Source organism: Manacus vitellinus, unplaced genomic scaffold (assembly GCF_001715985.3).
Source record: "Manacus vitellinus isolate BGI_N305 unplaced genomic scaffold, ASM171598v3 scaffold_13_pilon, whole genome shotgun sequence".
Lineage (NCBI taxonomy): Eukaryota > Metazoa > Chordata > Aves > Passeriformes > Pipridae > Manacus > Manacus vitellinus.
The window spans coordinates 8,970,575-8,983,811 of record NW_021938999.1 but is presented as its reverse complement, the minus strand read 5'-3'; the positions used below and the strand labels follow the sequence as shown (position 1 = coordinate 8,983,811).

Below are 13,237 nucleotides of genomic sequence, written 5' to 3'. Positions count from 1 at the left end.
CTAAATAGATCACAGAAGTTCTGAAGAATGAGTGCATGCAGAATTCAGGTTCATTCACAAGTAATAATTTTAATGCTAGTGCTACTTTGGCTAAATTAAATAAAACAGATCCATCCAATATTCATTTAAAGCTATCTTTTGTTCATACTGCTTGTTCTGAAATGTGAACTTGCCAATACCTAACTTTGTAATACAGTATCTTTTCCTTGTTGAAGTCTGAGTGGACCACTTAGAACACCTATATTGAACAAAATATTAATACACTTTTCAACACTGTTCAGTAGCACAAAAAATAATGTGATTTAGATCTGAATGAGAGTAATAAATGGTGACCTTTGAAGAGGCTCTACTAATTATTAAAGATAATAAGTTGTAAGCGAAGTAAACTGGTTATTTAATCCTTCCTCTTGCTCTGGGGTACAAGCAAAGGACTTAGTAGAAATTGTAACTACCTTACATGTTCTTGAAGACAGTGGAGATTTCCCATCATATCTGACCACCTTTAACAATGAAAGGCGGTAAAACAACGGAATAAAATTCAACTTCTGTGCCTGCGGTACAGAAGATTCAATTTAGGATTAAAGGTGTTCCTTTGTGCTCTGTCTACATCAAGGTCAGTTTCAATTTGCAACAGTGTTTTTCTCATAGATGTAGTCTAAATACTTCTGATTATTTCTGCTTTTGCTGAGCTCCAGAGCCTCCATGTCTGTCTTAGATTGCAAGAAACTGGAGTGTCCAAAATACTATTGCTTGACTTGAGTGTTTACCAATATTACGAAAACCAGACAATTAGTCTAAAGTGGCATTTTTGTTCGTATATTCCAGTTTACCTTTTCCCCAAAGGTAAAAAACCCCTTACTTGCGTTCAGTTTGTGGTCAACTGTGATGTCTAGAACCATTTTTGACAGAACTGCTATATATCTACTACATGTAGCTATGCTGCACTTTACTGTTAAGTTTAATACCTAACTACCTTGCTAAGTTTAATAGCTCTTTCTTATCCCTATTCAATAGCATCCTGGTTTCAGAACATTTTTCTAGTCTGTCAAGATATTTTTTTAAGTTTAATTATTCTAAATTTTTATTTTTTGAATGATGAAATGTTGGTAACTGTTTTAAGACTGGTTTTCTGTTCAGTCCTGATTCTTTAGACTTACTGTTAATTTGAGTCTGCTTATCTGTGTATGATTCTCAGTTGGCTGAAGTGTGGCTACAATATTGGGACTGCACTGCATAACAAAGAAATTAATTCTTACTACTTATTCCTAGGTATTCTGTAGGTAATTAGAAAATTCCTAGTTTTGTTGTGTCCCATGTCTGCTTTAGTTCTCATCCATGACAGATTCTTACAGATATTTCCTGATGGCTCTGAAATCTCATAGACATTATTTTAAGTATAGTCTAAAGTTTTTGGGTTCAACTAGCAAGTTAATCTCTGATACATATTTGTGATTTAAAGGTATTTTTGTTCTTGATGTTCATCTTATATATAATTGTGCTTGTGGCTGCTTTTCACTTCATGGTATTGGAGTACATGGTATTGGAGTAAATGAGCCACATTTTACTCAAGTCCAAAATGCATAATAAAATGAAATGTAAGAAGATTCAAGTGTTAGTGCTGACTGACTTTGAGTAAGTCTTGCATATTAGGAGAGCAGAAAACTAAGCTGACTCTTGATTAAAACTGTTAAAAATATATATACACTGGTATCTGATTTACATATTTCAGAATTTTTAATTCATAAGATTATTTTTGTCTTTTTTTTTTTTTGTAGAAATCTTTTGGACAGAGATACGTTTTCTAAATCTGATCCAAGTAAGTATATAGCATTTTATCATTTCTTCTCATTATGTGTTGCAAATGTGCAAAAAAATGGATTAAAAATTAGATGGGTGATTTTCTTCAGCATCAGTTAGGTGCACATTGTCTTTGTGACAATTACGTAGAGTAATTAAGTTACACTTAAATAAGTTACACATCATTTATGTGAACTGCAATTTTAAAGATTGCATTTAATATTGCTTTCCTGAGCTAAATAGTCCCTTATTTAGCAGTCAACCTAAAGTTTCATAAAATTAATAAATGCAGGAAAGTTGAGTCGTTCTTTCTTTTTTTAGTATCTGTTGTTCCAGATCTTTTTCAAAGCTATTAAGCAAAATTCTAAATAAACAAGAAGTGCTTGTTGCTGCTAGTACATAGTGTTACGACCCGCCCCAGGAAAAGGGCGGGGGCTAACTCAGGTTTTTATCAATAATTCCCTTGGGGTGGATTGAAGTGAAATGACACTAAATAATCATTGTCTGAAAACAAAGTTTATTTTAACAATTTTGTATCAACAAGTATGCTAGTGTTTTGAGTGTTGTCATAAAACAATGCAACATAGAGATAACTTTTTGGGGGGGATAAACTGTTTAGGGGAGAGGAAAAACAGGATGAGAGTAAGGGAAAAGAGAAACTGAGAGTGCAAAAGAAAAAAGTCACCGCCCACTGGATCCAGCGATGCTTGAGAGTGACGGTCTTGATTCGCAGGCAGTGGGGGAGAAGGAGAACCCCCAAAGTCACCAGTCAGTTTATATACCCTCAGCATGCTTTTGCACCTCCCTGGGATGAGGAGTTGTTTGCCTTTTTAGGGCTTAGCACTGGAGGGAGGGATGGGCCCAATTGCCCACCTGAGGTGTCTTCTTGCCTTTTTAGGGCTTAGCCCATCTGAGGTATATTCTTGCCTTTTTAGGGTTTAGCCCATCTGAGGTATCTTCTTGCCTTTTTAGGGCTTAGCACTGGAGGGATGGGCCCAACTACCCATCTGAGGTATCTCCTTGCCTTTTTAGGGCAAAAGTCAAAGACTGCAAACTCCTGGGATGCATAAATCATGAACCATTTCAGTCTCTGACACATGGTGTCCACTGACCTTAGAATCAGATGCTGAAAAGTGAAATTAAGTTAATTCATCTGTAGGAAACACAACCTTTCCTGATCAAGAGTGGTATGATGATTTATGAATTAATGTTTTCAGATTTTTAAGATAGTGACACATGCTTTCCCCATAAGTTGTGTTGAAATGTGACCGAAAGGTTTCCTGCCTATGAAAAAATCTGTGACTGTCTTCCTGTACTGGACACTTTCTAAAACTTCTATCAAGGACATGAGACCACAAAAAAATTCCTTTTTTTTCCTGATAGTGTTTAATCAAAGTACTTCTGTAGTGTTAATAGGCTGGTCCTTAGATTATGGTGTCTTGTGTCATGTTGTCTCCCCTACGACTCTCCATTTGCTATTATCTGTAAGTTAATTTTCTTTTTTTAAACCTGAGCTTTTCTTCCTTAGTTTACCATGTATTGTGCTTACTGGCATTGGAAATAACCCAGGACACATATACTTCTATCAAGTGTCTGGACATGCAACCATGTCCTGATGGGATATACTTGAATATTGAGTCATGTGACAGTGTGACTCCATTTGAGTACTTCTGTGAGAGTATGTGTTTACATTCTTTAACAAAAATTTATTGAGAGATACTCCACAATACCCTTTTGATGGGAAAAGCTTCAGGAAGTTAGGACTACCTTTGACATTTCTAATCTATAAAACTTTCTTTTTTTAAGAGGAGGCATAGGCACTACCATGCCTCTGGTGTAGGGAGATCATGCAGAAGCAGAATTGAGTGTTTTGCGTATTACTAAAAATTTTTAATTGGCTAAAAAAGACCCTGTTGTGTAGGTTAAGTTGTTTTGAAGAGTGCTCAGTGACCTATTGCCCTGACTGATTTCGGAGGTCTCTTACGTTGAATCAAGATACCTTTGAACAGAAGGTGTCTAGTTTTTAAGCTCAAATATTATTAAGGGCAAGTGCTTCAAGTTCTTATCAGACAGGAACTGTATTAGTCATAAACTGCGGGGTTTGAGTAGCAGGGGACTGCAATGTGACCTGTGTTGAGAAGGCCATGAGCCACCCTGTGACTGTCACAGCTGGCTTCAGTCAGCTCTGAAAACCATGTGAGTAGTGGTTGCCTGCCAGAACTTCTACCAGCCAGGGGAGCACACAGTGCCCCCTGCTCAAACATATTTTAGTAAAAAAGGGTCAGCAGTTAGAGACACAGCTGTTGAAGATATTGCCAGAGCTGCACTTCCAAAGATGCACTGCTGGAGATGCATTCTTGGAAAGAGATGCTCCATGCAAAAGGCAGTACATCTCTGTAGCCTGTACAGAGCCCAAACCACAGCAGGTGAGCAAACCCAGATGATTGTGGCTAGTGGGTGACCCATGCTGGGGAAGGGACACAAGGAAACAAAGTGGCAGGAAAACCTAGAGAAATCTTAATATCTATCTTTAAAATATTTCTGAGAAGTAAACTAGTGATATTTTTTTTAATGGATTCAGAGTATATGGAAATATTTTTAAAGTATCATAACATTGCTTATCCATGCTGTTCTTGTGTAGAGTTGGAAGTAAGGCAGGATAACTTTCCTCGACGTCTCTTTGCTCGAACAAAGGCCGTTCTTAGGCTGCTCTGTATATACAGTAACTTCATCCTGTAGCTAAAAAGGTGTCAAACCCAGCATCTGGCCACTTTCACAAGATCCACTTTTAGAGCCACTGAGTGTGCAACTGTTAGATCTCATATGAGATAGAACCATGTAGAGTCACTCTGCATGTTGAGGTCTCATTGGATTTGCTTAGGCCAATTCTAGTATGCCTTTCATACTCTCACGCAGTTATCTAAGGATCATACTGATAGTGAAAATCCCATTTTATTTTCTTGGTCTTTTTCTCAGTGGGACACACATGAATATAGCTGACTTCCATATCAACATAAACAGCCTTCTCCTGAAATTAGAAAGGGAAGTCTGATTTCTGTGGTTTTCTTCGGAGCTTTTACTTGGCCTTTTTTTGATACTGTGATTGCTGCTCAGTATTTATTCCAGTTCTGACCACTTCCCTGCAATCTAGAATATTCATGCCAAGAGGAATCTGTCACTTTGCTTCCCTAGAGGCAAGTTACAGAAATAACTGTAGAGTAGAGATGTTAGATACAGATGGGACAGACTTGGATAGCCCTTGTCCAGGAAGTATTTTAAACAATACTGAAGCTTCTTACTGACAATTCTTTCTGCTCAGTGAAGTCAAAACAAGTCATATATACTGATTTATTGTAGCATTTGGACCATTCGGCTCTTCCAGTTTGGAGAGTGTTTTTTCTAGGAATATTTTTGAAAAAAACCTATGGGGGTAGGTTTTTTTGTTACTTTCTTGTAGAGAATTGAGGTACAGTAGTGCTTCCCTGATGAGGCAGGGATAAGACCTGCAAAGGAGATACAGATTAATGATTTTGGCATATTTCTTCTGTCTAATGACAGTTAGGCAGAATTGTTTTCTTCCTATGCTCTGGTTAGCCAAGCTGAGCCCCTGTGTAGCTGTGGTGGCAGCGCTGTAGTCAGGATGGAATGTCCTCTTTGGGAACCCTGTGATGCCTGAGTCTAGGCATAAGAAGGATCTGATATGAAAGACTGAAGACATAAAAACTCTTCCTCCAGGGGACCTCCCCATGGAAGACACTGGCAATGAGAAGAATCTTGTGGCAACTGGGACAAAAACACCTTAGGGAAGCTCTGCCTAGAAGGTGTAGAAACTGGTCAGTGAAGAGTAATGGTGAGCCCTGCTAAAACTAGTACCATAAAAAGATTGTGGCAGCATGGGAAAAAGGTCAACTTTATTGTAGATAAGTCTTCCTTGAAATGGGATAGATGTTTTGTTACGTTTGCGAAAACTGAGATGGGCGGTGTGGATGTAACAGTTGTTGCTCACAGCTGTTCTTTTATTTGGCTTCACAAACTAGGGAGATAAAGTAGTGCCAGAATATTTCTTTTTTTTTTTTTTTTATTTCATGGTAGTGGATATTTTACAGTTGTGTTGTTTCTTTCTTCTCCTCAGTATTAAATCTCTAATTTTTTAATATTTTTGTTCTTGCTGCAACGCACAGGTTTTACTTAGTTTACTGTATTAACACTGATACACAGGGCAGGATGCAGTACAAAAAATAAAGCAGCTAATCAGTAGTGAAAAATACTTATGTTTAAGAAAGATCTGAATCGTACAAGTATCTGAATAATGAAAGTGCATATTATCTGTAAATAGTGACCTTTCCTCTTCTGTTTTATTCTCAACTGGGATTATAGGTATGAGAAATTTCTAACTGAAAATTTAGATGTAAGCCCTTGGCAAAATGGATAAAACTCACAATTCTCTCTGCTTTTGCAGTTGGTAAGACTTTTGCATTCTTGGAAACCACTGCTGAAAATTGGAAAATATTCATTATTGCAGAACTGGTAACATTAGTTTAAAAAAATGTTTCCACTGGGGAAAGTGAAAGGAATGTTTGTGAGAACCTACATGTTAGCAGTAGGGGTGTGTCCAGAGAATATTTTTTCTTTTTTATTTTCTTCTTCTCCCAGTGTTGCCTTGACACAGGTCTTACTAGATTGGGCTGTGAAGATGGTGAAGGGTCTAGAGGAGAAGCCATATGAGGAGTTACTGAGGTGACTTGGTCTGTTCAGTCTGAAGGAGGCTGAGGGGAGACCTCACTGCATTCTGCAACACCCTCAGGAGGGGAAGATGAGGTGCAGACACCGATCTCTTCTCTGTGATGACCAGTGACAGGACCAAAGGGAACAGCCTGAGGTTTTGTTAGGGGAGGTTTAGGTTGAATATTAGGAAAAGGTTCTTCACCCAGAGAGTGGGCACTGGAACAGGCTCCCCAGGGAAGTGGTCACAGCACCAAGCCTGACAGAGTTCAAAAAGCATTTGAACAACACTCTCAGGCACATGGTGTGACTCTTGGGACTGTCCTGTGTAGGGCCAGGAGTTGAACTTTGATCTCTGTGGGTCCCTTCCAGATCAGGATATTCTATGATTCTACAATTCTAGATGTAAAGGTTAGTCAGAACTTCAGTAACCTTCAGAACTTCCTGTAGCTGATTTCACAGCTTCCATTTCATTGTTTTCTCACATTTTCCCATTTCACTTCATTCATCATGTAATGTATTTCAGCAGTCTACTCCACAGTGTGCTGTAAAAATAGTCTTTTTGGTTTGGGTTCAGTCTACCATAAGCAGTAACCAAAGCTGAGCACATGATTGCCAAGGGTTTATTTAGAGTAAATGGAGAAAGACAGACATCTCCAGAGAATATTTTTTTTTTATGTAAAAGCTTTTTTCATCTACTAGACATTTTAAAAAAAAAAAAGTGTTAACTTTTAACTTCTATGTGAGCTAAAATATTGAAATTGCATTTTTCTGTTCCTCCTCTTATTTGCTACTGCCTAAGGGGATTTTTTTTTTAGTGCAGACCAAATACTTTTCAAGTAAGAAGAAAATGTAGTTTGAAGCTTGACTTCATTTCTACCTTGGTCTGTTGATGATTCTCACTTCATTGCAAACAAAACCAGACCTCTACCTTTGTTGTTCAAGGCTACAACCTAAACCAGTATTATTTTTAACTTTCTTTTAAAAAAATAATGATTGGCACAGGAAAATAATTTGTCAAGGAAAAAAAGCGTTCAAATATCTGTATTTCCATTGTTTAGAAAGAGGTTGTAGAAGAGTTTCAGGTAAAAATTTGGTTATGGTAGTTGCAACTAGATCAAGACTGTAGAAATTAAAGTTTCTAGTGCTCCTTTAGTGCAAATGATCTGTACTTATAATAGTGTTTAAAAGACCTGTACCTGTCACCAGTCCCCTGTGATGAAAACTGCAAATAAATTTGTAGTGGATGCTGTACTAGAAATACAGATGAGTGACACCTGTGGGATTGTTCTACTTGGTCTTTCAAAAACAGCTTAGGTCAAAAGCTCAATTGATTCAATTTTTTATTAGGTTTTAGTTTAAAAAAATAAAGTATGTATATGCAAGATACTTTTATATAAATAATTTGAAGCAGAACTAAGGAAGAAAACCTGAGAAGTAATTTATTTTCCTTTTCCAACTTTTATTTCCCTTGTCTTTTTTCGATTGAGTCCTCATTTGTTTTTAATTTAATGCTCTTCTCTCTTGAAGGAAGCATATTTTAGGGTAATTATGCATTAGATTATCTAGAATTGCCTGACCATCCACACTTATAGAAGACCTGCTTTTATCCAGTTTTACTGCTGAAGATTGTCAAGTGCTTTGCTGGGGGTCAACCATAAGTGCTGCCTCCCATTTTAGAACCACTGCCATTTATTTGCTCGTTTCTTCGACAGCTAGACCATATTGTCTCCAATCTGGTTAGACATACTTAACACTGAGGGAAAACATTTGATTGTCCTAGTTACTATTTTCAACAGCACAAGAGACTACAGAATTAGTTCACTTAATTTAAGGATATGTTAAAATCTGAAAATGACCAAACTTCTTTTTTTCTTTTCACAGTCTGTGTTTTGTACACACAAGCAATTGGAAACAAAGAATGGCGAGAGGTAAGATACGTATCCATAGATCTATAAACTTTTTGAGTATACTTAAGGCTGTTGTTTTGTCCTAGCAGAGGAGGGCATGTCATAGCCTCTTGAATTCCATGCTAAGCAATGTGAGTCCTATGGGAGTCCTGTGTACCAGCAAACACTTAAAATATAGTCCTGTTAATCTCAATTTCCATATCTGTGTCACATATTTCCATCAAAAGGGAAAACAAAATTAGAGAAAATACATGAGTTTCCCATTTCACAGTCTCCTTGAGATAAATTAAGTCAGACTTAGCTATCAATCTGGATAAGGTTTGTGGATATGAAAAGAGGAAGACACTCAAACAGTACAAAATCTATGGAAGGACTCAATTGTGGTGGTGGTCAGTGCCAGAAAAACTAACCTGTAGTTGTGGTAAAGATCTGCTTTTTCTGTGTAGTGTTTCAGAGAAGTTACATGCTGCTGAATAGAGTAAACGTCAGGCAACAAAGAAGAGAGAATGTTATGCATTGCTTGGACTATGTCTCCTTAACCTATCAGTGTAAACATTGGAGAGACAGGTCTTAAGATACTAAATCAAGTACCTCTGAATTGGATATCTGCAGCAGATCAACATGCATAGCCTGGAACTCTCTCCCGGTACTTAGTCATCTAATTTTTCTCCTTTAATGTTATTCTTTGAAAGAGTTGACAGCATTGGGGGAAGGGTAGTCATCTTTCTACTGATAAAATGCACTATTTACCTGCTTTACAGAGAGGATTGCTGGAACTGTTCTTCATTACAGGTGGATTGCTGTGTGGCTCTGTGTTTTTAGAGCCAAGAGTGAAATATACTATCTTACTGTTTTTTCCTGTAAAAGAGGGTAGGTCTGATATTGTTGTTTTCAGAACTGATATTTTATGTGATTATATTGTAAAAATTCCAGTGAGAGGTGGCCAGGGACACAGAAAACAGACCTCTTCTTTTATATTTGGTGTCCTTGCCAGTTGACCAGAGAAGTATATTTTCTGCTTTGCTGAAACATGGTGGATGTTTTGTCAAGAAGAGGGAATTGAAATTGTCTTGTGCTTGGGGGAAGAGCTCATTTAACTGTTTAATACGTGAAACATTCTACCTATTTTACTTGTAGTTTTAAGTTAAATTGCTGCTCTCTGTTGTTCTTAACTTGGGACTTGGCATCCTCTCAGTATATGTATTGGATTGCACTCCTCTGATGATTTGTGTGAAGAAATGTCAGTTCAGGGATTCTACATGGGATTTCACTGATCTTAATTAAATTGGCAAATGTAGTGGACATACACAGAGTTCTAAATGTTTGGACAGCAAACTCTGAAAACAGAGGAGTCTTCAGACATTCAGATGTCTGGGTGGCTTGGTGAGTTTGGTAGTCAAGCCTAGATCACTAAAGCACTCAGGTCTTCTTCTGGTCCAGGGCTAAGAGGATTTTGTCAGAATTTTGGCTTTTATTATTGCCTAAGGTGCATCTGTTACTCTGAGGAATTTTCTTACTTGTCTTGTGTAACTGTTAAAATAAGTACTTACCATTTCTAATATTATAATTGTCTTGATGGTAAAATTATAATATTGTCACCTTACCTAGAAAATGTTTCATGTGCTTGTTTTGAGGTGATTGAAAAGATTCTGTCTGCTTTTGATTTTAACAGATGCAAGTTTGTAATGTGTGTCACCACCTTACAGCTTTCTGTTGTCTGCTGCAGTTTTATCTCCTTGACCAATGCAAACCCACCTGAACAGAGCAGCATTCAGTGCTATTTGTTGTATTGCATCTTTGAACTTTTAGATAGTATCTTGGCTGCGGGATGCATTTTGGTATGTGGTTATGGTATATTATATGCCAGTTTAGGAACTACAGGCATTGAAACAGACTTTTAACATTGCAGTTGCTAGAAAATCTTACTTTTTTTTTTTTTCTTTTAAACCATAATTATCTCTGTCTAGTCTATCAGGAAGGTCCGGGTATAAGTATTTACAATTCAGTTGACTTTTTATAGTTAGTGGAAACAGATAACATCCTGAGGTCAGTTCATCAGACCTAATTTAGATGTCTTCATTAGATCAGATGAATCATTCTTTAGAAATGCCTCCAAGTGATGATCAAAAGCCTACCCTTTTGACTATATCACATGTAAAGTTCAGTTAGTAGAATCCATTCTTAGTAGAGGTTATGACAGTCAAAATTGAAAGGTTGGCATTATAGAGGGGCTGAGTCAAGGTTGCATTTTATGTGTTGTGGTGTATTGTATTTATACCAGTGGTAAAAAATAAATAAGGTGGTAGGTAGAAGATCAGTTGATACATGTATTAGATGGGTAATCCTGTATCTTTATTTTTGTGCTTTTTCTGCCTGCAATGATGAATGCTCTAATTCTGGCTATGAGTTCATTTTGTTGCATTTGAAAACTCGTTTAATACTTTGCTAGCTTGTAGAGGGGGAATTCACCTGGAACTGTTTGGAGAATACAAAACTGAGACAAATAATAAGCTCCTGATGATATGTATAGACATTAAAGAATGATGTTAAGTCATGGCAACATACTTTATGTTGTTTCAGTTCTATGTCTTTTTATGCATAGTTTTCTTCCTTCTTTTGCCTAATTACTTTATTTTGAACACTGTAGAAAATGCTTGGGGATCATGAATACAACAAATCATTTCATAATCGTCATAATTTCCCTGACACTCTGTTCTAGCAGTGTGCTTTTTTTTCCCTTCAGCTAAGCTATGCAGGTGGATCCAATATAATAGTTAAATCAAACCCTTCATTTAATGAAGGGTAGATGTTTTCTGGGAGCTGACTCCTGTTTATCTGTGGCACAAATTCCAGTGTTTTAACCTGGTATTATTATTGCACACCAAAAGCCTCAGCAGAAAATTAAAGTGTTTTGTTCTCAATGTAGTAGGGTGTTGTTTTTTTAAAAAAATTCTCTTTTCACTTACAGTGCAATCATTAGGTATTTCAATTAGTATAATATGTAACAAACACATCATCAGAATCTGAGCTTTGGTTTTCAAATTTTATTTCCCCTTACTTTTTGAGGACACATTTGAAATATGACTAAGTATAAGTTACTGTTACCTACAGAAACCTTATTGAGAGGAAGAGGAGGAGCAGGCACTGATCTCTTCTCTGTGGTGACCAGTGACAAGACCCAAGGGAACGGCCTGAAGTTGTGTCAGGGGAGGTTTAGGCTGGATATCAGAAAAAGGTCCTTCACCCAGAGGATGGTTGGACATTGGAACAGGCTCTCCAAGGAAGTGGTCACAGCACCAAGCCTGACAGAGTTCAAGAAGTGTTTGGATGATACTCTCAGGCACATGATGTGACTCTTGAGGGTGGTTCTGTGCAGGGCCAGGAGCTGGACTCGATGATCTCTGTGGGTCCCTTCCAACTCACCATATTCTGTGCTTTTGTGAAATAATATAGTGAAAGAATCTGAAGTTCTTCAATTTGAAGAGCACATTAGTCCTGAAAACAAGAGGGAGCACTTAAAAGGTGAATGTTAAGTAAATAATAGACACTGTAAAATAATCAACTGCCATTTTACTGGCAGTGTCCAACAATGGAAAGTGTTAATGTATTGCCTATGGAGCGATGCTCTGAACCTCTGGTCCATCTACTGTAGGAGTGCATTGGATGCAAATTAAATTTCTATACCTGTTGGAAATCTGTTTTCTCACTGGTCCTTGTCATAGAATCATAGGATTATTAGGGTTGGAAAACACCTCCAAGATCGTTGAGTCTAATTTATAACCAAGCACTACCAAGTTCACCACTAATCTATTTCCCCAAGTGCCACATTTTGAACACTTTCAGGTGTTTCCATTCCTTTCTGAACAACCTGTTCCGATGCCTGACCACCCTTTCAATGGAAAAAAAATTTCCTAATATCCTAAATTCTGTGATAATCTGACTCATTTTGTTCAAAATAGATGCTTCCTCATGTGTGTAGTGGTTGAACATTTCACTGCAGCATCCAGCAATTTGATTACCACTTGAACCATAATAAAACATGCTTTTGAATCTCCTTTGTAGATTTTGAAGGCTATCTAATGAAAGTAACAAAGGACTGGGATTTAGATTTTTGGGGGTTTAGAGTACTGTTGAAGTTTTGTTGGAACAACAGCTTGTATCTTCTTTAGAAGACAAACATGTCTAGGAATAGGCAAACATAAATAGGAATGTAGTTTGAACAGATTAGTAGAACAATTTTCAATACAAGGAAGCAACAGAAGAAGCCTATACTGTCCCAGTTCAAAAGAAAACAAATTTTGCTGTTGTATGATATTCAGTTCACTGGAAAGCTTTCTCTGGCAGATTTCTTGAAAGAACCAGCTGTCTGATGGAATTAAGACAGGAAGTCCTGTTTTCTTTCAAACAAAACAGCGGAAAAAAGCCAAAGCACAATAAAAAGAGTTATCTTTTCTAGTTTTTATATACTTATGGTTGTACGGCCATCACTTAAAAAGCATTACATCATATGTTCATGCAGTGTACAGATTTCATATGAGTGCCTGCATGCATGTTAGAGGAATGTCATGGGTTTTCTGGCAATTAGTATGATTTTATGTATTAAAAACATTATTCTTTCTTTAGGACAAAACCACTGTAGAACATGTTATGACTATGCTTTTTTTAGTGTGGGGTTGGCAGTTGTGAAATCCTTGCCTCCTTGGAGTCTCTGTAATTCTGATTATTTGAGACTATTAATCACTGTATTAACAGGCTCATTTTATTGGTACTGCATTTCCTTTGCCACTATTTAAGTTTCTTAGTTGTTT

The 13,237-nt window shown here is 37.1% G+C and overlaps 1 protein-coding gene across 1 annotated transcript in view; it reads left to right on the top strand.

Moving 5' to 3' along the window:
* The first annotated feature begins 1,776 nt into the window (after positions 1 to 1,776).
* Positions 1,777 to 13,237, top strand: part of CPNE8 (copine 8) — a 66,259-nt gene continuing 54,798 nt past the window's right edge. The window contains exons 1-2 of the mRNA XM_018068024.2: positions 1,777 to 1,816; positions 8,404 to 8,450. The gene's annotated coding sequence lies outside the window, so the exon portion shown is untranslated. The remainder of the gene's footprint in view (positions 1,817 to 8,403; positions 8,451 to 13,237) is intronic.